The 24786-nt window shown below is 42.0% G+C and overlaps 1 long non-coding RNA gene across 1 annotated transcript in view; it reads right to left on the reverse strand.

Moving 5' to 3' along the window:
- Nucleotides 1-1683: 1683 nt before the first annotated feature.
- Nucleotides 1684-24786, reverse strand: part of LOC109026154 (uncharacterized) — a 101177-nt gene continuing 78074 nt past the window's right edge. The window contains exon 8 of the long non-coding RNA XR_002005097.3: nucleotides 1684-2757. This is a non-coding gene — a long non-coding RNA (uncharacterized lncRNA). The remainder of the gene's footprint in view (nucleotides 2758-24786) is intronic.

A 24786-nucleotide genomic window follows, 5' to 3' on the forward strand; every position in this document is an offset into this window, starting at 1 on the left:
AAACAGCCCTACCATCTACCCAGGTATCCAAGTCTGAAACTCGGGACTTATTGTTGACTCCTTGTCTTGTACCATCTCAAATATGATCATCACCAGGTCCTGCCATTGCTGCCTGCTAAGTAAATCCACACCCTTCTCCTCCTCAGAAGTTCTAGGGCCAATGCCCTAGTGGAGTAATCAGTTCTCATAAGAACTGCTATAAAAACCTTCTACCCAGAGTCTGAGCCTCCACTTACGTCAACTCCAGTCCGTCCTCTACATTGTTCCTCATGGTCTTTCAAAAAGGAAAACCCAATTACCTACCTTTCCACTCCTTAAAGCCCTTCCATGGCTCTGGCAACAGAGACAGCTATGAAATAGGATAAAGCAAAGAGGAAGCCTATAAATCTAGACTCCTGAGTAGGAATTCCAGCCCTGCTACTCATCCTGGGAAAGTCACAATGAAGGCCTGTCTGAGCCTTCACGTCTTTTCAAACAACACAAAGAAGTGTGGGGAACAGCTTTTGTAAAAAAGTTAATATATCTTGCAGACCATTCTATATTAGTATACTCAGATATGCCTCCTTTTTAATGGCCGCATTGCATTCCATTTTACAGATAAAACTTTATTGAACTAATTCTTTATGGATAACCATTTCTGCTATATTAAAAACATCTTAGAAGTGAAATTCCTGAAACAAAGAATATACACAGTTTTCATTTGATAGCTATTGCAAAGTTATCTCCCATTGAGGTTCTACCAATTTACATCACTACCAGATCTTCACCAATATTTGCATGAGAATCAGCCACACACATTTATTTGTTTTTATTTTTATTTTTTTTGAGACAGGGTCTCACTCTGTCACCCAGGCAGAGTGCAGTGGCATGATCACAGCTCACTGCAGGCTCAACCTCCTGATTTCAAGCAGTCCTCCCGCCTCAGCCTCCTGAGGACCTGGGGGTTCGTGGCCCCACACCCAGCTAATTTTTTATTTTTTGTAGAGATGAGGTCTCATTATGTTGTCCAGGCTGGTCTTGAACTCCTGGACACAAACAAGGAGTGTGTTCCACCTCAGCCTCCCAGGGTGCTGGGATTACAGGTGTGAGCCACCATGTCCAGCCTAGCCACACACATTTAAATCTCAGCTTTGACATGAGGTGTGTGACCTCACACAAGTTGCTGAACCACTCTGAGCCTCAGTTTCCCTGTCTTTTGCAGTACCCACAAGGTTTTTATAAGGGTCAGCCTCCAATAATGAATGCAATAGATATTTTATAATTTATCAAGTGTAAGTGGCAGCATCTTATTTGTTACCAACCCCATCCCTGTACTGAGATTTTATATATAAACTTTTCTTCTATCTCTTTAGCTTACTATTGTAATAGTGTGAGCCCCTTGAGGAAGTTAGATTTAAATAGTACACCTCTTAACCTCTGTACCAAACTGTGTGCTCAACAAATGTTGGCATATGGTGTCCCAGAACATACGTCTTTTTAAAAATATATATAGTTTTCAGGTGAGTCCTGGCTATTGATGGTCTTAGAAATTTAAAGCATTCTAAGCCCTTATGCGGGACATAAAAGACTGAAGAAATCATTGTAGATGACCAATATCTATTATCAGAAATAGTTAATTATTGTTCTGACAGAAGTTGATTTTGGAGTGCCATAATATACCAAAGGAAAATTTTCAAAACAATATTTCTTAGAGCCATTTATTAGAATGTGAATGCTTTATGACAACTTTATTGATGTATAATTTATATACCCTAAAGTTCACCCCTTTTTAGTGTAAAATTTAGCAATTTGGGATAAACTTAGAGTTGTGCAAGCATCACCACAATCCAATTTGAGAACGTTCCTATCAACCAGTAAGATCCCCCATATGCTCATTAGCAATCAATCCACCTCTTGTGTCTCCTCCACAGGTTTACAGCCTGGGTTAGCCAGAGATGTGTGGATAGCCTAGGCCTTCTCTGGTCTCTCCCTACATCTGCTCAGAAGGCAGCTGGGGTGTGTGGACAACTTTGGGGTCAAGCCCCTTTGGTGTTGTCTCATTTCCAGCATATCCCTACTAAATTTCTAGCTTGTCTGCCATTCTGATGCTTTCCCCAACCAGGACTGCAACCTCAGGTTAATGAATCACTGGCCTTCCCTATTCACTTGTCCCTAAGATCACTGTGTCACCAGACAACATGGCTGGGAGTAGGTTTCTCACCCTCTGCCAAACCTGGAGTCAGTTTCTTCCAGCAATGAAACTTCAGGTCTGTTCAGTCTGCCTCATGCTGCCAGAACCTTTGTACTGACTGAGCTGGGGTGGGGAGAGAAACAGCCCTGGGTGAGAAGCCATAGACTCCCACTATTTTTGCAGAAATAGAGCCATTTTTCATGAAAAAAAAATGCTTCTCAGTTTGTTGTTTGCCTTTGGTCATTTTCTAGATTTCTGAAATGGCTGTTGTTGACAATGTCATCTAGTTTTATCACTGTTTCCAAGGAAGATGATTTGTTGACTTGCTCATTCTACCCTATTGGAAGTCTGGAAGTCTGGGTTTGATGAGAAACAGTTCTCCTTTGTTCAGCTTCTCAGTGTTCCAGCAGCTTTGATCCTTGGACTTCAGGGGACATTTTCCTATAAGTGATGATGCCTTCAGAGGAAAAGCCAGGGCCGAATGCCACCTTGCCAGAACTGTCAATCAGGAAGTAGCCAGACATCTCTCAGCATACACAGTTGGACTTGGTTCTTCAGAGGCAACTTCATGGGCAAGATAAGCCCAACTGGACAAGAGAAACAGCAATGAAAAATATGTATTAAGTATCCACAGGGTAAATAAAACTTCCTCCTGTGGATTAAAAGCTGAGACCTAAGCCCTTCTTCAGCCCAAGAAAATCTAAAGTTGAAGACTTTCAGACAAATGACAGCCTCACATAGGAATGTGTAAAATTAGACTTCTGAGACAAATCTGTGGGGCTGAAAGAAACTACTGTTTTGAGACTGATATTTTATTCTAAGGAATGTAGCAAATTTAGGCTGGTTGCGGTGCCTCAAGCCTGTAATCCCAGCACTTTGGGAGGCCGAGGTGGTTGGATCACCTGTGGTCAGGAGTTTGAGACCAGCCTGGCCAACGTGGTGAAACTTTGTCTCTACTAAATTAGCTGGGCATGGTGGCAGGCACCTGTAATCCCAGCTACTTGGGAGGCTAAGGCAGGAGCATCACTTGAACCTGGGAAGCAGAGGTTGCAGTGAGTCGAGACAGTGCCATTGCACTCCAGCCTGGGTGATAGAGCGAGACTTTGTCTCAAAACAAAAAAAAAAAAAAAAAAAAAGAGGAATGGTAGTAAATTTAGTATTTAATGCTCCTCTTAAACCCAGAGAGAAAATTCATTTTATTAAAATATCAAGAAGGCAATATAGCAGAATAGCTTGATGTGCAGCATCTGGAGCCAAATTCTTGCAGATCGAATTCTTTCCCCACCAACCCTTACCCCTTTTACATGCTGTATGACCTTGGGCAATTTTCATAAGCTCCTTTGCCTCACCTGCCCTACTTATACAATGAGGAAGAGGATTACAATACCTGTCTCAGAAAATTGGTACATGTGAAAGGCCTTATAATCATACCTAACCCATACTATGAGCTCAGTAGATGTCAGTTTTTATTAATATTTTTAAACATCATTGTTTTCGGGTTCCCTATTGGCCAGGAAATTTTCTTACTAGCACTAGGGTAGAGCAAGGGAGTGAAAGCAGCAGATTGAGAGTAGTGTTTCTTCCAGATGTAGAATTGTGCCCTATAAAATAATCACAGATCTACTCAGAATGACTCAGTGGCCACTATGCTTCCCAAATACATGTCCGGGAACTCCTCAGGCCCATCCTACCTCCACCTCCTGAGCTATCGTGCCCCCACTGTGCTGGACCGCAGGCCTACTGACAAAGCACCACTCTCCCCCAGCTGGGCATCCAAGAATCAGAGGGCCCTTCACCTGGATTCTCGTAGTGCTTCCCTTCAGCTCTTGTAGCCAGGTTCTTGTAAGCCTGTACTGCCCAGGCCAGCCTACTAGCTCAACTGACTCCAGGCAATGGCCAACATTCCCTAAAGTGACACTTCGGAGCCCCATAAACTTGCCAAGACTGCTTGGATTTACCTTTCTGATCATCTGAAGCAACCGACCACCAGTTTGATAAAGACAAACTCAGTGAATATCATATTCTAGGTATAGGTCAAAATTACAATTATTCCAGAATTTGACTTCAGTTCTTGCTAGGGCTGCATAAGGCTCTACAGAGTATTTTAAATGATTCTTAATATCTTAAAAAGAAAGATGGGCCAACCCCATTTGGAGAACTCAGTATACATTCCCACTGTCATGCTATATAACACAAACTCAGATATACACCATATGGGGTTAAATGATAAAATCAAGGTTAAGACAAACAAACCAAAAGAAAAGAAAAGAAAGCACTAAGAATGCATAGTTGTTTAAAGTGCCAGTGAACACAGATTATCTAAGTTCAAGTAGCCATGTGAGCTTGAATAAGTTGATTAACCTCACTGTGCCTGCTCCTTCATCTGGAAAATAGGGATAATGATAGTATTTGCCTCATGGGGTTGTTTTAAGAAATAAAAGATATAATGTGTGTAGCACACTTAGAATGATGCCTCACACATTATATTGATGCTTATGAAAGTTGACTAGTCTTCTACTCATTCTTATTATATTATTTACTAGTCAGATGAATCTACATTTCCTAACTGCTGGTCCATGGAACTCAAAGAGACCACAAAAACTTAGCACTAAATGGACTTTTAAGATACAAACTCCAATTATTCTTAATTAATAAGGTAAATTATATGGTAAGTCAGTGTTTTCAATGCAATTTGTGTTTTCAGTGAAAAAAAGAGGAAAGAAGTGTACAAATATTTTGCCCCATTTGTTTAAAATGTTAATAAGAATTTAGTCTGTGCTTTCATAATTTTAATGGTCAGTGGAGGAGAATATTCATATTTTACTGATGTACACTAAGCCGGCATTGGGAAACACTGCTAGGGGAATAAACACTAGGAAAGAGTCTATTACGCTCTTTTATTCCCATGTAAATTTATAGGTTTAGTAGATTAGTGACTGTCCCAGGACACAGTCAGTATTAATAACAGCATTAAAATAATTAGAAAAAAGTTATTTACAACCGCATGTTACATATATTTGTAGCACATATAACAAAGGTATTTTAGTCACAATGTCTTAAAACCTTAGTTATCAATTAGAAACTGATTAACAATTCAATTTATAAATGACAAAACAAAGTTAATAGACAATTTATAAAAGAAATACAAATGGCTATATAGTATAAAAAGATGCTTAATCTCACTAACAACAAACAAAATGTAAACTAGCATATATTCTTCTAACACATTGGGATAATTGTTGATACCCAGGATTAGTAACAGTTGGTGGCAGTGTGAACTGATGCAGTCAATAGCAAGAATGCTACAAGACCTGTCTTCCTCTCAGGTTCAAAGCTACCTGAAAAAGGGTGTGCCTCAAAGTTCCATCTGGTCCATGGGCTCATATCCACTGGGTCATGGGCTCATATCCCCATCCAGTCCATGGATTCATATCCCCTAGGTCAGATCCCCATCCCTAAACCAACCACTGTGGTTGCAGAATGCAGTCCCCTGGTTGGTTTATGCTGAGTCAGAGTTGGAGCTGCACCCAAAGAAGAAAAAACTGGGGAGTCTTCAGCATTTAAAGCCACAGAATTGGATCAAATCATCCAGGGAGAGAATTTAGAGAATAGAAGAGCCCCAGAACCAAGTCCTGAAAACCTATAACGTGGCTACAGATTCTGGGTGTATCTCTCCACACTTTCTGTATGCGTTCACATTTATATTTATGTACATATGTTTTGTTTTGTTTGTTAATATACAAGAGATTTGCTCATATGTATCTATAACATGTTTGTTTGTTTCACTTCCCAATGTATCCTGGAGAAATTTCCTTGTCTGGTATTTCCAAGTTTGGAGCCTCCCTGGTTCATTTCTCAGAAGAATTAACCCTTGACTGAAGCCTGGAAGAAAGCAGAGATGGTCAGCTCTTCCAACACATTTGCTTTAGACCCTCACCTTCCTGGGTAACTGGTACCATCATTTCTTAAGAACTTGATAGGGCTTTCTCTCTTTATGTTTTATCGTTCATTACCTTTTTCAGGATTTGCTTTCATATTTTGATCTCTTTGGAGCTGTATCTGTGCTATTGCTTCAGTGAGATTTGAGGAGAGTAGGTGTGTAAATCATACAATCATGTGTTTAAGTATACATGCATATACATATATAAATCATACCTATATACATTTTTATATAATACTATTTTTTAAATTAATAAATGTATGTTCTAGAAGTTGGGCAAGAACTTTCTAAAATGTCTACATTTTCTTATTTTTAAAAGCTTTTGAACAAGCATTATTTTTACAAGGAAATATATATTTAAAAATTAATAAACAGATTTTTAAATTTTAAAATAAAATCCATGCTCACTGAAGAAATTATTGAAAATTCAAGAAGCAAAACAAATACATTAAAAAACACTTACACAAAAATGTTGGCAAATCATATATCTAATAAGAAACTTGCATCTAAAATATATGTCAACCTGATATAATTGAAAGGATCAGAATTCAGTTTTGAAGAGTTTATTCAAGCAAAAAGCTGGGAATGGCCATGCAGAAGTCACAGACTCCAGAGAAATGGGGTTAATGTTCCAAAGTTAAAAGTTAAGTTCTTGCTTATATAGGCATGAAACAAAGAAATTTAACAAGATTATAGCATTTTCTATACAAAGCTGGTTTGTGAGTTACAACAATTTAATTAGTTATAGTCTGTTTTCTTTCTGCATGGTTTGTTTTGATCTTCTTTCCAATTTAAAAGAGTATATTTAACATTCCATCTTAATACAGTGTGATAGCTATGAAGTCTTTGTGTGAGAAAGAGGGAAGTTAATTTATAATGGAGATCAACAGTGAAGAGAGAAGAGGCCTTCCCTGGCACCTTTCAGTTACTTACAATACTTTACAAAACAATGCAGGTAAGGAAGAAGGCTAATCTATAATCAGAGAAACAAAGTTTATAGCTTCCTAAGATATAGCTGCCAAGGTTATAGCTGCCTGTCATGTGATTCAGGCTTCATAATCACATTCCTTTCAGGCTTAAAATAATTTAGAGTTCCAATAGCTTAGATTTTGGATTACTTATTTTCACATATATAAAGAACTATTACTACTCAATAACAAAAAGACAACCCAATTTAAAAAATGGGTAAAAGATCTGAATAGATATTTCTTCAAATAAGATATAGCCAATAAGCAAATGAAAAGACACTTAACATCATTAGTCACTAAGGAAATGTAAATAAAGCCCTGTAAATACAAGCTAACCCTTGTGTATTAATAAACAAAATAAAACATATGCACATAAATATCAGTACAATGAGACACTCCTCCAGACTCACTAGGATGGCTATGCTCAAAGGTCAGATAATAACAAGTGTTGGTGAGAATGTAGAGAAGTGGGAACCCTCGTACACTGATGATGAGAATGTGAAATGGTGCAGCCACTTTGGAAAACAGCCTAGCAGTTCCTCAGACAGTTACCATATGACCCAGTAATTTTATTTTAGGTTCATATCCAAGAGAAATAAAAACATATGTCCATACAACAACATGAATACATGAATGTTTATAACAGCATTATTCAAAATAACCAAAAGGTAGAAACACCCAAATGTCCATAAAGTGATAAATTAATAAATAAAATGTGATATATCTGTTTAATAGAATGTTATTTGGCAATAAGATGACATGATTTGGCCACAACTTCATGGATATAATACGAAAAGCATAGACAACAAAAGAAAAAACCATGAATTGGTCTTCATCAAAATTAAGAACTTCAGTGCATCAAAGGAAGTGAAAAGACAATTTACAGAATGGGAGAAAATATTTGCAAATAATAGATCCGATAAGAGATTTCTACCCAGAATATACAAGGAACTCCTAAAACTCATTTCTCCAAATGACCAATAAGCACGTTAAAAGATGCTCAACATCATTAGTCATAAAGTAAAAGCAAATCAAAACCACAATAAGATACTACTTCACATCTACTAGGATGGCTATAATTTTTTTAAATACAGAAAGTAACAAATATTGACAGGAATGTGAAGAAACTAGAACCCTTGTACTTTGCTGGTGGGAATATAAAAGTGTGGTCACTGTAGACAACAGTTTGGTGGTGATTGTTTTTATATTTTATTGTATCTATTGTAGAGATGAGGTTTTACTGTATTGCCCAGGCTGGTTTTTCAAGAGAGTAAATATAGACCTACCACATGACTCAGCGATTCCACTCCTAGGGAACTGAAAATAACTCAGTAAAATAGCAGAGACTCAGATATTTGTATACTGATGTTCATAGCAGCATTATTCATAATAGCCAAAAGGTGGAACCAACCCAAATATCCATAAACAGATAATAAACTGCTAAACAAAATGTGGTACATACATACAATGGACTATTATTCAGCTATAAAGAGGAATGAAATGTTGACATATGCTACAACATGGACGGACCTTGAAAACATTATGCTTAGTTAAATAAACCAAACACAGAAAAACAAATACTATATGAATCAACTTATATGGCTGGAGGGTAGGGGAAGAGAGACTTATAAAATGGCTACAGAGTTTTTGGGGAGGACAATAAAAAAGTTTTGAGTATAGATAGCAGTAACAGTCATAAAACATTGTGAATGTATTTAATGCTACTGAATTGTACACTTACAAATGGTTAAAAATGATAAACATTAGGTTATTTATATTTTACTACAATAAAAAAGAAGTGAAGTGCTGATGCGTGCAACAACATGGATGAACCTTGAAAACACAAGAAGTGAAAGAGACCAGATACAAAAGGCCACATATTATATCATCTCATTTATATGAAATTCCAGAATAGGCAAATCTATAAAGACAAAAAACAGATTAGTGGTTGCTTACGGCTTGGAGAAGAAGGACTGAGGGTTGACACCTAAGGCATAGGCAGTTTTTTATGGGGTAATGAAAATGTTCTAAAATTGATGTGATGATGGTTGAATAGCTGTGTACATACACTAAAGACATTGAATTTTACAATTGACATGGGTCAATGGTACAGTATGTGAATTATGTCTCAAAAAGTTGTTATAAATACAAAAAAAGAAATCATTCGAAATTAAGAAAATTAGACCAAAAATAGAAGGAGGAGGAAGGGGAAGAGGGTGTAAAGGGAGAGGAGAGACAGAAGGCAAAGGAGAAAGAATAGAAATTTTTTGAGTCAGCAAACACAAAATTGTAATTTGCTTATGAAATAATTGTCTATATAAAGTTGACTCTTCAGACAAATGTTGCTGAATTCAAGGTTAGCACACCAAAATCAATAGCAGTCTGTAGTAGGCTGAATAATGTCTCCAAAAAGATACCAGGTCCTAATCCTTGGAACCAAATTAATGTTACCTTGTTTAGATAACATAACTTTGCAGACATGATTAAGTTAAGGAAGTTTAGAAGCAGCCTAAGATATAAGAGGAGAATGTCCCATTAATGCTAAGGGATATGAGTGAAGCAGTAGAGTATGTCTTCCCTTTCAGAGGCTACAGAGAATCCACATATGATTAAGACCACAGGATCTGTCCATTAGGAGACTGTATTAGTCTGCTTGAACTTCCATAACAAAATGCCATTGGCTGGGTGGCTTAAACAACAGAAAGTTATTTTCCCACCACTCTGGAAGCTGAAAATCTAAAATCAGGGTGCCAGCATGGTCAAGTTCTAGTGAGGGCCCTCTTGCCGGCTTCACAGGAAGACAGCCATCTTTTTGCTGTGTCCACACATGGTGGAGGGAGTAAGCTGTCTAGTTTCTCTTCTTATATGGGCACTAATATCATCATGAGTGCCTCCTCCTCATGACCTCACGTAAATTTAATTGTTTCCTAGCCCCATCTTCAAATGTCATCACATTTGAGGTTAGGGCTTCAATATATGAATTTGGGAGAGGGGAGAAATTCAGTCCACAGCAGAGATTGTTAATGACCATTGAGACAGCAACTTCAGAAGAGTAGGAGGAGCAGAAACAGACGGTAATGATAGGGAATGGGTGGCAGTAGCCACCTATATTTTTAGCACTTTGTGCCTGGAATATAGTAAAATCTTAATAGATATTAGTTAAATGACAGACCACTTGGTAGGATTCTCTGCTTTCACCTGCACCCTTCCTAGCTTGGTTGTTACACCTTATCTTGAGTTTCTTCCGCATTCTGCATCCTGCTTCCAAAATCCCTGTGGACTAACTTTGTTTTAAATTTCATAGTTGTTCTAAAGGAAGCACTTGAGGATCATGCCCCCAGTGGAGAGCAGCCAGCCCTTGTCTCTGAAGCCGGGTGTCACATGAGGAAGACCAAGTCTGAAGAATACTATACTAAAAATCTATAGATCATAAATGTGATCATGGATCACAGATCTCAAGTTCCAGAATGCTTTGGAAGGATATTTCAGGGATACAAACTCAAAATATTTTCAGGAGCTGGGGAAATAAAGTAACTGAGTGGACCCAGATGCATGTAAAGCAATGAGGAGTGGTGATGACTGTGTTAAACTGGGTGTTCCCCAGGTCTAAATGGGGCAGTGAAATGCTGATGCATGCAACTACTCAGTTCCAGCTAACTGTTGCCACAGAGGATCACTGTCCCAGGTTTTCTTATTTCCCAAGAGAAGACATAATCTCAAATTATTATGGAAAACTGCCCAATTGTTAGTGTTACCAATTAGTTCAAATTAGTTGTGGGAGTTCAACAAAGGACACTTGCCCTGAGACAGCTGAGCCAAATAAGACTCGCAAGTTGCTTGTGGTGGTTCCTGCCTTAGATTTTACAAGAAGTTAATTGAAGATAAGTAAAGTTCTACTGCTACAAAATAAGTAGTAAAATGAGGAACCTCATTAACCCGTAGGACACAATTAGGGGTGAGAATAAAAATAAGCTTCCCATAAAGTTTCACTAAATTCATGCAAGGCATAACCAAAATTAGAATTGTCGAGGGTATTCAGAGATGTAAGACACATCCCTAAGTGCTCAAGAAGGTCACACAGGCTATTGACAACACAGCCTTTCACGGCCCCATCAGAACAAACCTTGATGAGGAATGGACAAGAGAATGACAGTATCACCAGTCAACTCAGATCCAGGCTCTCACTGGGAGTGGGAAGGTGAGGGGTGGGGTGTGGTGGGTAAGGGGAGTCAGGAAAAAGAGAATGGGTTCTGTCTCCTTGGCCTCGCAAAGCTTCAGTTTCCTCATTTATACAGCAAGGGGGCTGGGCCTGAGATGCTCTCTCAAGTCCCTTCCATGCTGCAGCTTGCACTCAAGCATGGTCTGGTTTTGTTTCTGTTCCCCTACTGTGACACAGTGCTGTTTTCTAACCAGCAGGAGCAAGCAACACCTCTTGGACTTGATGAAAGCTGTCGCCACAGGTTTCAACCAGTCAGCACTCTGAAAGAGCATCTTGGGGGAAAAAAACGTGTCAGACATTCATCTTCATAACCAGAAAGTGAAGTCTCGCAAAGGAAAAAGACAAGACTAAAGGGAATAAACCGTCATTGTGTGGGCTTTTTCTTCCACTCAGCATCTCTTCTCTTATTAAAATGAGAGGGATAACTTAAGAAAAAAATTCGTGCTCTGGAGGATTAAATTGCACTCATTTATTCATTCATTCTACAAATATTTCTCGAATGCCTACACACTCCAGCCCCGTTCTAGGCTTGGGGGACACCACAGTAGAAAGACCGGCATGCTGACATTCTTCCAGGACAAGACAGACATCAAATAGCTAAGCAGAAAGACCAAATTCAGACTATAAAGATTTTTTTAGGCTGGATGCAGTGGCTCACGCCTATAATCCCAGCACTTTGGGAGGCCAAGGTGGGTGGATCACCTCAGGTCAGGAGTTCAAGACCACCCTGGCCAACATGGTGAAAACCCATCCCTACTAAAAAAAATACAAAACTTAGCCTGGCATGTTGGTGGGCTCCTATAATCCTAGCTACTCAGGAGGCTGAGGCAGGAGAATCTCTTGAACCCAGGAGGCGGAGGTTGCAGTGAGCCGAGATCATGCCATTGTACTCTAGGCTGGGCAACAAAAGCAAGACTCCATCTCAAAAAAAAAAAAAAAAATAGGTTTCTATAAAATAAGCTATGAAGGAAAGTCACAGGGTACTGTGATAAGAAATAACCTGAGGAGGTCTGCAGATAGCCTCCATGAAAACGATATTTAAGCTGAAAAGTGGAGAAGGAGCAAGCAGGTCATAGAACTGCTCAGGGAAGGGCTGGAAATAGGAAGTGCAAAGTCTTGAGTCACAGAGAGCTTGGCAAGTTCTAGAAAGGGTCAGAAGGCCTGTTGGCTAGAGCCTCCTGACAAGGGAACGAGTGGACTGGCCTGAGATGGCTGAAGAGGCAGCCAGGACTCGCGTGGCCATCGTGAGGAGTTTGGATTGTATTCCATGGGCAATGAAATTCCAAGAGCTGCTGAAAGGGGTTTAAGAAGGGGACAGCCAGGTGCGGTGGCTACGCCTATAATCCTAACACCTAGGGAGACCTAGGCAGAAGGTTCACCGGAGGCCAGCCTGGGCAACGTAGCAAGACCACTTCTTTACAAAAGATTTAAAAATTAGCCAGGTTTGGTGCTGCATGCCTGTAGTCCCAGCTACTCAGACGGCTGCAGTGGGAGGATCATTTGAGCCCAAGAAGTCAAGGCTTCAGTGAGCTATGATCATGCCACTGCACTTCAGCCCAAGCAGCAGAGCAAAACCCTGTCTCAGAAAAAAAAAAAAAAGTTTTTGTTTTTAAAAAGGAACTCCTGGCTTCTTAATGGTGTCATCAGGATTTCAACCCAGACAATCTGGCTCTGTGCTCTGTGTGCCATGCATACCTCCTCAAGTTATTCTTTATCACAGACAGTATCAGATTTTTCCAAAGATCCCCCGGCTTCTATGTGGAGATTAGATTGCAGGGAGGCAGGAAGACTCCTTCCTGAGTAGGAAGCAGACACAGTTGTCCAGGCCAGAGATGATGGATATGGAGAGAAGCAAATGGGCTCAGGAGCCATCTGAGAGACCATACTGATGGATTGGATGTACATGGTACAGGAAGAGCAGAAATCAAGGATGACCCTTAGATTTTTGACCTGAGACACAGACATTTGTAGGTACCATTTACTGAGATGAAGAAGGCTGGAGAAGGAGTGGATTCAGAGAAGAAAAAATGGTTATTCCAGGAAGTAAATGACTGGGCTTGAGACCCACTGCCCTAGAGGAAGCTCCTGCACACAATGTCCCATGTCACAGTGCTGGCCATGTCACTGCTCTGCCCAAAACACATCCATCACTTTTCAATGCCACTGAGACAAAATACTGAGCATGGAGTTTAAAGTGCTTTAAACTGGGCCCGTCTCAAGTCCCCAGCCTCCTCTCCTTCTACTTCCTACACACATTCTACCCTCTTTCTATTATTATCATTAATCTTATGTCATTCCACATTATTTACATTTCCTTGAATATGCCTTTCTCTCCTTACAACTTTTAGCCTTTCAACACATTGTCCTTCCATAGAACATCCTTCCCTTCTTATCCATTTGCTGAATTCAATTCAACTCAACTCAAAGCTGATACTCCTTCTTAGAAGCCTTTCTGGATTCCTCCAGGCCGAGTTGGGTGTGTTTTCTAACAGAGGTAGCATGATGCTAATTTACAGCACAGAGTCAGATTGTCTGGGTTCAAACCCTGACTACATGACTAAGCCTCCAGGAGTTCCTCAAGATTAGAGACAATAGCTGAATCAACTTTGTACCACCCCAAAGGGCCCAGGACTGTGTTTGGCACATAGTAGGTACTCAGAGTTGAGAATGAATGAATATGTGCCTGAAAGTTGCTTGGTGACGATTCTGTACAGAGGCATAAAAGATTTTCTTCACTGTTCATGCTAGGCTTAGAATCCCCAAACCAAGTTCTCAAATCCTCCCCTAAACTGAAAGTATCCTCCCTGGAGATATACATCAGACATTGCTGAATATCTCAAATGAGAAGCAATTACACTTATTTCCCTCCAGTGCTTTCCCTTCTTTAGAAGAATTTCCCTCTTATGAGCCTGGCATCTACCTTGTCTTGCCTTCCTGGATGCCTCATCCATGCACAAGCTGAGCTCCCTGAGGTGTTAATAGCTGGGCCGGCCGGCTCCCTGGGTCCTTCAGCTCTGTCTCCAGTTCCCAGTAATAACGGCATCAGCCTGAGATCTCGGAGCCATAATGACTTCTAACCCACATGTATGTTCTCCAGGTTTCTTCCTTATTCAGCCATCTAAAAGGTCTCACATTAGTCTGGAGATTCATGCCGCATACTAGGAGGCAGAGGGGAAAGAAAAATTTGCAGTCCAAAGACCTGAGTTCAAACTAGCTAGCAGATCTTGAGCAATTGCTCTGAATCAAATCTCCAAAACGGGCATAAGAAAGGTTCCTGCCCTGCAGGGGCGTTCTGTGTATGGGAAGGTATGTTATAACGACTTTGAAAACTAAACATTTTCATGTCAAAGACGAAATTTGGCATCCTGAGAAGGTATTTAGTGATGCTCCCATTCATTCTCTCAATATTATAAGTACTTTATCAACTAGATAAAGTTGATTAAAATCAATTGTCTGGCATGGCGTGTGTGTGCTCTGTGCCATGGCACACAGTAGAGAAGAGCAGGGCTGGATTCATACTCAGGTCTTTGGGTCTAAGTCCACCTGTTTTTCCATTCTGCTGGACAGCTGGTTTCCAGGTCAGCAGGAAGCAAGCATTCCTGCTCAGGAGGGCAGGCCATAGTGTATGGTGAATTCCTCTGCATATTCCTCTACTCTTGGTCTCCCAAACCCTAGTTTCCCCGCTTTTCTTCAGGGCTTTGGTTCTCCTCAAGACCACAAATCCATCTGTTAAGATGGAGGCGGTCTTTTCTTCTTCCTGAAGGCTTTGGCCTCTGGGCCGAGGCAAGCCCGTATTCATTGCTTCATAACAGTTATTTATACCTCTTCATGGGATTCTCATCCATGCACCACCCATTCAAAATTTCCTGATTACAGACCAGCCAGTAGCAGTGGTTCACACCTGTAATCCCAGCACTTTGAAGGCCAAGGCAGGAAGACCACTTCGGGTCAGGAGTTTGAGATAAGCCTAAGCAGCATAGCAAGACCCTGTCTCTACAAAAATAAAAATAAAAATTAGCCAGGCATGGTGGTGTGTGCCTGGCATGGTGGTGTAGTACCAGCTACTCAGGAAACTGAAGCAGGACAATCTCCTGAGCCCAGGGGTTGGAGGTTCCATTGAACTATGATCACATCACCGAACTCCAGCCTGGGCAACAGGGTGAGACCCCGTTTCTAAAAAACCGACCAACGATAACAACATTTTCTGAGTACCTATTATGTGCCAGGTGCTGTCTCAGGTACTTTGGTCACACCAGAATTGAGCCAGGTATAAGTACAGTCCCTAACCTTGAGAACTACCAGCTGGTCTGTGGTGAAGTCAGGATTTGAACCCAGGCAGGTTGTGAGTTTTACATTAAAAGGGTTCTTCGAGTTCACTGAGTCCAATCCTCTCATTTTATAGATGAAAATACTGCTTCAGTATTGTAAATATTTACAGTATTCTAAGGACTTTGAACCTATGAGATACGTACAAAGGAAGAAAGAGAGGCAAAGAACTTTTAAGTAGCTTGCCTAGGATTGCATAGCCAGGCATAAATCGCAGGGCTGAGATTCAAACCCTGACGGCCCAGCTTCAGTGTCCACACTGTTGACCACTAACCTGTCTGTCTTACTAAATGTAGAATGTGGGCCCACTGGAAGCTGCCAGGCCTTGGGTCCACTGCAAGGCACCAGCCCTTCTCCCACATACCTGTCAGGATACCCTCTTCACCACCCAGCATGCCACACAAGGCCTGATCTTGAGGCAGAGAGCAGAAGTGGGGTCAGTGGCAGCCCAGGCAACAAACTAGAGAGGAGTTTGTTCTCTGCTGTTTTCTCCCAGCCTTCAGTCAGCCTGGGAGAGTGATTTCCCAGCATCTCCCAAGTCATACAGAAAAGCCCTTGGAGACACAATGGGGGCCAAGCAAATAGCCCCCACCCTCCAGCTGAGCCCTCGCCACTCCTCTCTCACCAAGTCCTGCAGCCCCTTTTGGCCTTTGCCTGACTTTGAGGGAACAAATCATCAATCTCCAATTAGGACTGACATTTGAGTGGAGAAACTTCAACAGATGGGTTGAGACAGATCTGTGGATTAGATACAGGGCCCTCATGAAATGTCGAGTCAAAAGTCCCCTCTGGGGTCTATCAGGCAAAGCACTCCAGCTGGCCCTGAGCAAGGCAGGCCTGTGGAATCTGGACAGAGGCCTCAAGCCTGCCATCTCTGAGCCTGGGCTGCACACACACCACTCCTTGCCTTGCAGCACATTTTTGCAGCTACTTCCTGCTGTCAAAGAACAGACAGACTCATCTCCTTTTTGCTGATGTTTCTGGGTCCCAGCCATGTCAGCATCAGCCTACTTCATACCCCTGCAATACAAGGAACCTGGTCTGAAAAGCCTTCTAACTCTGCTACTGCTTTCAGGGACCCACAGCCGCTTTAAAACCATCACTCATCCCATATTTATTAAGCATACAATATGTGCCAGGCATTGTGCTCAGTGCCAGAAATCAAGTGGTAAATATGGCAAATATGGTCCCCTACTTTACAGAATTGATGGTCCAATGGGGACACAGGCAATCACAACAAAGACTAATGATTATAGGGCTAGGAAACCTAGCTTAGTCTGGGGGGCCAGGAAAGACTTTCTGGAGGAAATCTGAGATTTAAAACATGAATGGAGTCTAAACAAGCAGAATGAAGAAGAGGAAGGAGAACTGGGTGAAAGAGGATTTGAGTCAGAGAGAGGAACACATGCAGAGGTCTTGGTTTGTGAAGGAATCCTCAGCTTTTAATTAGGGAATGCTGTGAAGAATGTGAGTGATAGGATGGCAATGGAATGTGGAGAAAGGAGGCTGGCAGGACAAGGATGGGCAAGGTCACCAAGGGCTTGTAAACCAAGTTAGAAGTTGTACTTATGAGGACAGCAGAAGCCAGTGTTGGGTTTTATGTAAGCAAAAGTGTGTCTGACTCAGCATTCCATGGTCATGATTCGAGTATAAAAATGAACTGGCCCAGCCGGGCGAAGTGGCTCACGCCTGTAATCCCAGCGCTTTGGGAGACCGAGGCAGGCAGATCACCTGAGCTCAGGAGTTTGAGAACACCCTGGGCAACATGGTGAAACCCCGTCTCTACTAAAACACAAAAGAGTTAGCCAGGTGTGGTGGCACCTACCTGTAGTCCCAGCTACTAGGGATGCTGAAGCACAAGAATCACTTGAGCCCTGGGGCCGGAGGTTGCAGTGAGCCAAGATTGCACCACTGCACTCCAGCTTGGGCTACGGTGAGACTGTCTCAAACAAAAAAAAAAATGAGCTGGCCCTTGGGCTTGCCGTCACCTCCTCAGATAGGACTCCACTGAGCACTCTAGCTTGCCTGGGGAGGAGGGACAGAGCTTTGATGTGAATGGAAGTTGGAAATTGTGATTGTCCCAGGTGTGACTGGTAAGTTATGGGATCCAACTGGGCTATGTTTTAAAGACTTCAACAGGGCTCCATCGATCACATGTCTTGCAAAAAACCAAGCCTTCCATTTCATAGCCAACCAACAGAAGCTCCATCTGGCCCACTTGCTGTAGTGAACACCAGAGGGAACCAAAGCCAGACCTTTGAGGAAGAAGTGTGAGGAGGGAGGTGGATGTTTCCCATAAAAGAGTAAACATGAACTTTCACTTTCTCTTGGACTCCAGGGAGGTATCAACAGCAACACTAAAACATTGAAACAGCATTACTTCCACAAACAACTCACCCTGACAGAGTCTCATTCCTCAAAAAGAATGGTTTTAAAAGAATGGTGTGAACTCCACAAGGTTCAGCAGTAATAGTGAGGGAAACACGATAGGGGAAGGCCTGTGAGCTCATCCTGTGTGGGGAGGGGCTGGCAGGAAGTCCAGGCCCTGCCCTCAGTGACAGCAGGACTCCAACACTCATTCTGGAAGCCAAAATAAAGAAGGGGCGCTGACACGGGGTTGGTTGGGAGAAAGCTGCTTACCTCACAAAGAGGGAAACTAAAACTACCACAAATGTGAACTGTGGCTCTGTGAGTGGAGCCAAGGGGAGCGGGATTTCCTCTTGCTGTTCAGGAACAAGGGTTTCATGAGGCAGGTCTCTGGGCCAGACAGAGCCCTCTGTTTCTGCCTGCACATGGCTTCCTCCTCAGAGGGTCTTCAGGAAGAAATGAGGCTCGAGTGTTCAAAAGTTCCCATTAGTCTTTACCTTTGAAAGGCCATTTTGAAAAGACTGATGAAAACTTGACACGTGTAAATATTAACCATGTATTGAATTATACACACAGGAATGATGAGCACATCTCATCATCAAGAAATAAGCAGTTATTTTACAAACCACGTACACAATAAAAATCCTTCCATGGAAGCATGTCTCCCCATCTCTGAATACCACAACTCAAGTGTCTAGGTTTGAGGTTTACTCAGGCAATGGGCTTTGAGAAGACAGCATTTATTTTTATTTTTGTTTATTTTCTAAAGACAGGGTCTCACTGTTGCTCAGGCTGGAGTGCAGTGGCACAATAATAGTTCAATGCAGCATCAGATTCCTGGGCTCAAGCAATCCTCCTACCTCAGCCTCCTGAGTAGCTGGGGCACACACCACCACACCTGGCTAATTTTTAAAAGTTTTTTGTAGAGTCAGGGTCTTGCTATGTTTTCCAGGCTGCCCTTGAACTCCTGGGCTCAAGTGATCCTCCTGCTGCAGCTTCTCAAAGTGTTAGGATTACAGGTGTGAGCCACTGTGCCCAGTCAGGAGAATAGTATTGATTGATGCATATGAGACTAGCATGCACTAGCATGGACCAGCCTTGACTAAGTCTGGCTCCTGAAAATGAGTTCATAAACCAAGAGTCTCTTTTGGTAATCAATGAAAATGATAAATGGGCTGAGAAATTGACCATTAACTAGGAAAGCTACAGTAATTGGATTCTTTTTTCATCTGGAGAAACGGGTTGAAGAAGAAAAGCCCACAGAGGCTGATGGGGCTTTTGGGAGGAGATCACTTGTTAAGTGTCATTAAATATATAAAAAGTTATGTGAAAAATGGTGAGCAAGATCTTTTTAAATCCACAGAGGAAAAATGAGAAAATGTACTTAACTAGCCACTCAGTCACCTAACCTAGTGGTCCCAACCTTTTTGGCACCAGGGATTGGTTTGATGGAAGACAATTTTTCCACAGGGGTGGCAGGCGGGGATGGTTTTGGGATGAAACTGTTCCACCGAAGATCATCAGGCATGAGTTAGATTCTCTTAAGGAGTGCACAGCCTAGATCCCTCACATATGCATTTTACAGTAGAGTTCGCACTCCTGTGATCTGCTGATCTGACAGGAGGCAGAGCTCAGGTGGTAATTCTTACTGGCACTGCTCACCACTTCCTGTGCAGCCCAGTTCCTAACAGGCCATGGACTGGTACCAGCCCACAGCCCAAAGGTGGGGGCCCCTGCACTGAGGACCCCTGCCTTAACCCGTTTTGCACACTCCCTTCCCTCAACTACTATCCTCTATGTCAAAAGCTATTTGGAGAATCGTGAAGCTTGCTTGTGCTTCAAAACTATGTAAAACTTATTCTAGGACTTTCTCTGCAGTTGTCATTTTTCAAAATGGCTGCCATGCAGCAATTGGCCACTGTTTAACAGAATAAAGATCACTAGTAAAATACAGGAGTTCATATGAGTGGACACATTATCTTAGCTATCACATCTGTCCTTGATAGTCCCCTAGCCACCATGGCCAAGGTCACCAGCACCCTGTAAAAATGCTGATAACCAGGCATCAAAGATTTTGAGAACTTTCTAGGCTTCTCTCACATCACACTTGATTTGAGCCCCCTCCCTCTCCAGTTCTGCTTCCTAAAATGCCATTCTTTTCCCCCAAACCTAGAGTTTTCCCACAGTCTCTGGGTGGATTACTCAGTTGTCCTGAGATGCAGGTTTTGTTTTTTTGTTTCAGCCCTAGTTCATTTGCTGTCTCATCTTTGGTTTTATATTTTATAGCCTATGGGCAAATCCTACCCAGTGTTACTGATCAGCTCCAACACCACAACTCAGCTCCCTAAAGAAGGCTCCTCTTCTCTGGGAGGAGAAAATCAGCTTTTTGGCCATTTGTTGTGTTGTTTTATGGCCCCAAATATGTGAATCAAATAAAAGTTGGTACCCATAGTTTTTAATATTGGTATGGTTTTCATGTAGTAGCTTTACTTTAAGGGGCATCTATCCTAGACAGCCAAATGCTAACAAAAGATCAGGAAGACCTAGCCAACGTCTCCCAAATGCCACTCTTTGCAACAAGTAGTGTTAGCATATTACAAAAACCATGATTTCATGGTCAAGAAAGTGGCACAAATGCTATGTTTAAGTTTATCATACCTAAACAGTGCTGGCACATAATAGGTATACAATAAGTATTGTTGATTGAATGCATGAACTAAATACAAATCTACAGGACTTCTCAGAAGCTTTACTGTTTTGGTGTGCACTATAAATCTCTAAGAGATTTTTCTCAAAACCTGCCCAAGGGATCCCACTCTTATTTTTCAGTGAATGCCAGGTATCATCTCATGGAACACTGTTATGTAGAGGAACTTAGTGTAAGAAATGCTGACCTAGTTCCTTCTCCTCCAAAGTGATATATTCACTATACTCTAGCCAGTTATATCTTTTGACCCAAAGCTACTTAAAATTATTATTTTTTTAAGATGGAGTCCTGCTCTGTCACCCAGGCTGGAGTGCAGTGGCACGATCACAGCTCACTGCAACCTTCGCCTCCCAGGTTCAAGCAATTCTGCCTCAGCCTCCTGAGTAGCTGGGATTACAGGTACATGCCACCACACCTGGCTAATTTTTTTTTATTTTTAGTAGAGACAGGGTTTCACCATGTTGGACAGGCTGGTCTCGAACTCCTGACCTCAAGTGATCTACCCGCCTCGGCCTTCCAAAGTGCTGGGATTACAGGCATGAGCCACCACACCTGGCTAAAATATTTTTAACTATTTATTATAATCAAGCATATTTTCATCCAAATCATGAAAAAGAGCTTCCCACCTATGCATACACCTTTCCATGGAATTCTCCAAAAGATCTCAATAGAAGAGGATTATTGGCCCTTTAGAGAAGTCATATGCACTGAAGACCTTGACTGATTGGTTGAGTCTCCCAAAATAGAAGCTTTTTGGTCATTTGTTGTCTTGTTTTCTGGCCCAAAATACCTGAATCAAATAAAATTTGGCATGCATAGTGTATTAGTCTGTTATCATGCTGCTAATAAAGACATACCTGAGACTGGGTAATTTATAAAGAAAAAGAGGTTTAATGGACTCACAGTTCCACATGGCTGGGGAGGCCTCAAGATCATGGCAGGAGGTGAAGGAGGAGCAAGTCACATCTTACATGGCAGCAGGCAAGAGGGCATGTGCAGGGGAACTCCCTTTTATAAAACCATCAGATCTCATGAGACTTATTCACTATCATGGGAACTGCATGGGAAAAACCAGCCCCCATGATTTAATTACCTCCCACCAGGTCCCTCCCATGACACATGAGAATTACGGGAGCTACAATTCAAGACGAGATTTGGATGGGGACATGGCCAAACCATATCATCCCACCCCTAATTTCAAACCCAATCATGCCTTCCCAATAGTCCCTCAAAGTTTTAACTCATTTCAGCATTAATTCAAAAATCCACAGTCCAAAGTCTCATCTGAGACAAGGCAAGTCTCTTCTGCCTATGAGCCTGTAAAATCAAAAGCAAGTTAGTTACTTCCCAGATACAATGGGGGGTACAGACATTGGGTAAATACACCCATTCCAAATGGGAGAAATTGGCTAAAATGAAGGGGCTAGAGGCCCCATGCAAATCTGAAATCCAGCAGGGCAGCCAAATCTTAGAGCTCTGAAATGATCTCTGTTGACTCCATGTCTCACATCCAGGTCAAACTGATGCAAGAGGTGGACTCCCATGGTTGTGGGCAGCTTTGCTCCTGTGGCTTTGCAGGGTACAGCCTCCCTTCTGGCTGCTTTCACAAGCTGGCATTGTCTGCAGGTTTTCCACATGCATGATGCAAGCTGTCAGTAGATATACCATTCTGGGGTCTGGAGGATGGTGGCCCTCTTCTCACAGCTCCAATAGGCACTGCTCACACCCCCATTAGGCAGTGCTCACACCCCACATTTTCCTTCTGCACTGTCCTACCAGGGGTTCTGCATGAGGGCCCTGCCCCTGCAGCAAACTTCTGCCTGGACATCCAGGCATTTCCATACATCCTCTGAAATCTAAGTAGAGGTTCCTAAACCTCAAATCTTGACTTCTGTGCACCCACAGACTCAACACCATGTGGAAGCTGCCAAGGCTTGAGGCTTACACCCTATGAAACCATGGCCCAAGCTGTATCTTGGCCCCTTTTGGCCACAGCTTGAGCAACTGGTATTCAGGGCACCAAGTCCCTAGGCTGCACAGAGCAGAAGGGCCCTGGACCAAGCCCACAAAACCATTTTTCCTCCTAGGCCTCCAGGCCTGTGATGGGAGGGGCTGCCACAGGAAGATCTCTGACATATCCTGGAGACATTTTCCCCATTGTCTTGGCAATTAACACTTGACTCCTTGTTACTTATGCAAACTTCTGCAGCCAACTTGAATTTCTCCTCAGAAAATGGGTTTTTCTTTTCTATCACATTGTCAGGCTGCAAATTTTCCAAACTTTTACGCTCTGCTTCCTTTTTAAACATATGTTCCAATTCCAAACCATATCTTTGTGAATACATAAAACTGAATGCTTTTAACAGCACCCAAGTCACCTCTTGAACACTTTGCTGCTTAGAAATTTCTTCCAGCAGATGCCCCAAATCATGTCTCTCAAATTCAAAGTTCCACAAATCTCTAGGGCAGGGGCAAAATGCTGCCAGTCTCTTTGCTAAAACATTGCAAGAGTCATCTTTATTCTAGCTCCCAGCAAGTTTCTCATCTGCATCTGAGACCACCTCAGCCTGGACTTTATTGTCCATATCACTATCAGCATTTTGGCCAAAGCCATTCAACAAGTCTCTAGGAAGTTCCAAACGTTTCCACATCTTCCTGTCTTCTGAGCCCTCCAAACCCTTCCAACCTCTGCCTGTTCCATAGTCGCTTCCACATTTTCAGGTATCTTTACAGCAGTGCCCCACTACCCAATACCAATTTACTGTATTAATCCATTCTCATGCTACTAATAAAGACATATCTGAGACTGGGTAATTTATAAAGAAAAAGAGGTTTTAGTAGACTCACAGTTCCACATGGCTGGGGAGGCCTCACAATTATGGCAGAAGAGGAAGGAGGAGTTAAGGAATTTCTTATATGGCAGCAGGCAAGAGGGCATATGAAGGGGAACTCTCCTTTATAAAACCATCAGATTTCATGAGTTTTATGCACTGTCACAAGAACAGCATGGAAAAACCTGCCCCCATGGTTCAATTACCTCCCACCAGCTCCACATGGGAATTGGGGGAGCTACAATTCAAGATGAGATTTGAGTGGGGACACAGCCAAACCATATCAAATAGTTTTTAATAACAGTATGGTTTTCACGCAGTAGCTTTACTTTAAGGGGCATCTATTCTAGAGGCTTTAGTACCAGATAACATTTAACATAGCTGTGCCTCAGTGTCCCATGCATCTGTGAGACATCCGCCTCCTCCTGCCTTCTGTGAATGCCAAGAAAATGCATCCACTGATATTAAAAAAAACCTGAAGCTTTCCATGCATCCTGTGCCCCAAGTGTATTCACAATTATTTATAATAATATTACATCTACTCAGAAATAACTTATCAAAAGCAGAAAGGAAATTTTATTTTGAAATGCCCTCACAATGTCCAGAAGAGACATTCTGTGGTTTATGCCTTGAAATTTGCAATCTTCTTCATTGTAAGTAACTTCTATACCATCATTCAGAGCCAATTTACATTTTTTTTTTGAGACAGAGTCTCCCTCTGTTGCCCAGGCTAAAGTGCAGTGGTGTGATCTCAGCTCACTGCAACCTCAGCCTCCCAGGTTCAAGCAATTATCCTGCCTCAGCCTCCTGAGTAGCTGGGATTACAGGCATGCACCACCACGCTTGGCTAATGTTTTTGGTATTTTCAGGAGAGACAGGATTTCACCATGTTGGTCAGGCTGGTCTTGAACTCCTGACCTTGTAATCTGCGTGCCTCAAACTCCCAAAGTGCTGGGATTACAGGCGTGAGCCACTGTGCCCGGCACCAATTTACTTTCATATCACACATAATTCTCACAATTTTATGAACTTGCGTAAAAGTATAAAAACAAGTTTAAAATTCTAACAGTTAAAAAAAAAAAAAACTAGCAGCCTGGGGCTCTTCAGTATGATGGACAAATGTCCCTATTGTAATGATCTACTTAACTCCTTGTCCTGGCACTTCCTTTGTTTTTATAGCTGTGGTCACTATCACTTTACACCTGTAAGTCTAACCAGTCTCTCAAACCTGGAAGCAATCTACCTTGGCAAGGACAGG

This window comes from Gorilla gorilla, chromosome 2 (assembly GCF_029281585.2).
Source record: "Gorilla gorilla gorilla isolate KB3781 chromosome 2, NHGRI_mGorGor1-v2.1_pri, whole genome shotgun sequence".
Lineage (NCBI taxonomy): Eukaryota > Metazoa > Chordata > Mammalia > Primates > Hominidae > Gorilla > Gorilla gorilla.